Raw genomic sequence first — 4776 nt, 5'->3', positions numbered from 1 at the left:
TTATAGCTGTGATTAAAACACATAAAAAGACCCCCAAAGTAAATTTGCATAGTTTTAATCTTATAGGCATATTGATCCATATAAACTGATTTTAAAAATAAACATTTTTGTTATTATAACTAACTATAGGAATATTATGGAAAAAAAGTATTACTGCTTAACTACCACATATGAATTTTATAGTATGAACTATTTCCTCTCTGCACCACCTGTATAATTGCACCAATGCCATTACCTAGTAGAGAAGCATTTAATAGATTACACCACCTAGAAAGTCAACTAAAAATTGTATTTATGGTTAATTTTTTTCTCATTTCATTGTCTTTCTCTGTTTCTTTTTATGCTCCTTTCTTCTCCTTCTCTCTCTCTCTCTCCCTCCCTTCCTTTCTTTAAATTTTTATATAACTTTCCAACCCCCCCATCATTTGAAATAAAAGGAAAAGAACAGAGAAATTAAATTTAAAAAATATGAAACAGAAATTTTAATTTTGTAACGATTTGTGTCTCCAATAAAATAAGAGCTGAGATTGAGGGAGGAAGGAACAAGAAGTAGTACTTGTTCTCTGAAGTCCTGTCTAAAAGACCTTTAATGGTGTGTGGAACAGTGAACTTTTGCTGCCTAAAACCCAAACCAACTCACCAAACAAAATAACATGACAGTCAGTAGGCATTGAAAGAATGCAAAGGCCAGGGAAATTTTACTTTTTTATGCTTTGGTTTTCTTGCCAAGGACATCAATTCTGGAATAATGTCAGAATGCAGAAAGTATAAGCAAGAATTATGTCAGCTTGTCCTAGTGGAGAATCAAAGCCAAGTGCTCTTTAGACCTGTGGATGCAAAAGAACAAGTGTAGTTTCTTCTTCTATTTCCCTCTCCTCTTTCTCCCACATCTATTCGGCATGAATAATGTGGTACGAGGAATAAAACAGAAATGGAATCTTTCAGATATGGTGCATGCATAAATTCCACTCAAAGCATCGGATAATTTAAACTAGTAAGTCTTAAATAAAGACACTAACACATTTACAATGGATAACTGGTAACTTAAAAACATGGCATGGATAAACTGTTGAGAGTATGAAAATACAGAAAAAAAAATCAACCTGCTGACATTGAATTGATTCCAACTTACACAGTGACTCTATAGGACAAAGCCATGTTTCAAATCTGCCAGCTGCTTTGTGGGAGAAGGATGGGCAATCTCCTTTCATGCAATTAACTGCCTCTGTAAATCCACTAGAGCATGAGCTATGAGTTGACTCTGACTCCTATTAAGACTGTAGAGTCCTCTCCTTCCTCTCCCAGAGTGGCTACTGAGAGACTCCAATGACAGGAAACAACAGTCGTGCTTTTTCTCTCTGTGGAACTACCCTACCCCCATTTTCCCAGGAATAGTTATCTGAGACCCCAGCCCACTTCCCTATCTTGAAGGAAGCATCTGTTTGCACCCCCTTCCCCAGTTCCCATGTAAGAAAGTATAAAATCCCTCTCTAACTCTTCATGGGGCCTGATCTTCTGCTTGGGAGCCAGCCTGGCAGTTTCTCCTCAAGAAACTATCTTTCTTTGCCTGCACTGGGTCCTGTCCTTCCTCAGTGACCTTACAACTCCATGACATACAACAACATAGGACAAAGTGGAACTGTCCCATAGAGTTTCCAAGGCAGTAGTTTTTATGGAGGCAAACTGCCCCATCCTTTCTGCTCATAGTACTGGTAAAGAGAATAATTGTTCAAATGATTCATTAGCAGAAAGAAAATCCTGCAGGACATCAGTTATAATCTACAAAAGGGAAATGTGGCTTGGAGGCTGACCTTTCAAAACTCCTTCAGGTTATTAGTTCTTAAAAACAAGTGAAGCAATCAAAAGATATTATTTCAAATTTTCTTGTACAATCTTTTCCAGAAGTTCTGAGTGAGAAACTCAGGGGTGCCCTTTGTTCTGAGAGAAAGCTCTCTTGTGCGGGATGCAGGGCAAGGTTAGTCGTGGTATTAGATTGCCAGGGTGCCCACATGTATAATTCACCTATAATTGCTTGGTGTGATTATGATAGCATTTCAGTGACCATTATGCTGGGTTAACCACAGAATATTGTAATTGCTGATAGAATGGCTACGAAATGAACCATACAATTTCAAAACACACTTAGTCATTCCTAAAAAGGGTGCCAGTGAGAGCTGTTCTTTTTGGAGATTTAAGGGAAGCTGATTAACAGAATTTAGAGAGTAGAACACAGATTAATAGCTACGTTTCTTTACATTATGTGACTACTAATGTACTCCACTCCCTGATTTTTGTCTGCTACAATACAACAATCTTAAAGTCTGTATGTACATCATTGGGTGATTTAGAATAGATAATGATTTATTTCGATTTTACCCTCAGGTGCAGTGAAAACATTTCCTTCCAGTTCAATTTCTAAGATAGAGACTCCAGAAAGTCCCTCTGACATCTTTTGCTCTCCTTTCTTCAGCTCCTTGTCTTCATTAATCTAGGCTGAGATCAGGCACAGATTCTCCTACTCATGGCACACAGTGAATGCGGTTATACAGGCATCTGAAGAATTCTATTATAGTTTCTTTCAATGGTTTCTGTTTTCTGGAATTTCTGCTTCTGGAGTTTTCCCACTAATAGAACCTCAATTTGAAGGATTGACATGGTGACTGCAGCAACGAGCTCAAGTGTATCAGAGATGATGGATGGCACAGGATAGAATAGAACTTGGCTCTGTTGTTCATATGATCATGGTGAGTTGTACTTGACTCAATGGTACCTAACAACAACAACAAAAGATTTGATACATAAAGAAGAGAAGCTGGCATGGTCTATTATGTGTATCAAAAAGATCACAAGAGTCAACTGTCATTGGTCTCCAGGCTGTCTTTGTCAGAATATAGACTGAAAGGTATGGAGAGATTGCTTGTGGGGAGATGGGGCAGAGCCATCCCTGGGGTTGTAGTTCCCTCCATGTAGGAATCCTTGTCTTCATGGATGCAGGGCCATCCCAGGGGCCAAAATAGGACAAGAGGGTTTAGTATACAGAGTTATAAGCAGAGGAAAGAATATTCTTAGCTCTCTGAGTGCGAGAGGGGTGACTTGAGACCTCCTGCACACAAGCTGCTTGAGCTGGCAGCCCTTATCTTCCTCCACACCACAGACAAAGGAAGACACTAAGCTGCAAGGGCAAGGTGAGACTGCAGAGACCTAGCACTCTCCATTGCTTGTGGGTAGATGGGACTGAGGTTTCCCTGAGGTTATAGGTCCCTCCATCTGGAGATCCATGCCTCAGGGACTACGGGGCCTTCCAGGGACCAAACAGGACAAGAGACACAGAGCTACAAAGAATGACTTTTCTCAGCTCTCTGTGGTAGGAAGGGCTGATTTGAGACCCTCTGTACAGTCTCCAAGACATATCTGTTCATTCTCTTGGCTGTCCATGGGACATTCAGTGCTCTCACGGTTTTAGAGGTGAGCATATAGTGTTCTCTGGAACTCCTCTATCATGGTACGCCATTGTCTCTAATTTTGTCTTCACAACATCAAAATCTTACAACAAAGTGAAGAAAAATTCTGCTTTCGTTGACATCATGGCATCTTTCTTTACACATCTAAGTTCAGAAAATATCTTGAGAAGGAAACTAGCTATATTTACTTTTTGTGTGCCTCTGAAGTTCTATCTAGAGTGGTTGAACAAACTCATACAATGTTTTGTAGGATTTGTGAGACTACTGAGAACTTCCTTAGATGATTTGCCTTTTTAGCAGTGGCCAAGCACTTTTACGTCTCATCTTATACCAAAAATTGACAAATATCCTGTAGGAGTAATAGAATTCAGAATTCCTCACACTTTTCAACATTTCCCTGCTCTCTGACATCTTGACGTCTCTAGTCCTGGTTGCCTCTGAAGGTCTTTGATATCTTTCAACACCTGCCTTTTTTTTTTTTCTTTCCACACCCTTGAATTTTAGTGAATATTTTTTTTTCTAATTTTTGTGGCTTGAGTAACGCTTTTCTCTAGCAATTTCATCATCAGTAAAAGTGAGAAACCCTAATTTCCCAATTACAGAGGTTGTAGTCATTTAACTGACAATTCATTGCTAACTAAAATATTTACTGAATGTTTGCTGTGTCCTAAGTATTGTACTCAGTGCTGTGATAAAGAAAATATATTTATTGACCTCAAATGAGTCATATCTTATTAAGGGAGACAAGAAATGCAAAATTATTTCTATAGTGAAGAAACTTCAGCATTTTCCACAGGAGCTATATCAGGCTGATGACCAAAAGATAAGTGATTCATTCAGGAGAAAGGTGGGCAGTCTCCTCTCAAAAAGATATAGTCTTGGAAACCCAGTGGAAGGTGACTGCTATGAGTCAAAATTAACTTTTTGGCAGTGGATTTGGAGGTCATATGTATCATTAAGAATAAAGATAAATTATGTTAAGTGCATTTAACTTCCAGATGGCCTAATTTTATGAACAATAAAAATGAACACTGGAGTATTCCAAATTGGGAGTTGTGTATCTAGACGGATATACATAAATTTCCTATCTTTGTTATATTTAGACCTCACATAGCAACCCAATATAATGTTATCATCACACTTAATTATTGGGTATTGCATGGTCTTTTTATTTTTCAGTCACAATTATTCCTGGCAAGTGAATAATTTTCACTTTGAAGAAATAAATTAGACAGCTTGTCACTCAAACTAATCAGTGCAGCGCTTTACTCCCCTTGCTGAAAAGATGAGTTGACAGAGACTGGGCATTCTTCTA

The sequence above is a fragment of the Elephantulus edwardii genome, unplaced genomic scaffold (genome assembly GCF_000299155.1).
Source record: "Elephantulus edwardii isolate Elephantulus edwardi_28Jun2011 unplaced genomic scaffold, EleEdw1.0 scaffold00053, whole genome shotgun sequence".
Classification (NCBI taxonomy): Eukaryota; Metazoa; Chordata; class Mammalia; order Macroscelidea; family Macroscelididae; genus Elephantulus; species Elephantulus edwardii.
Note: the sequence above shows the minus strand (reverse complement) of the source record.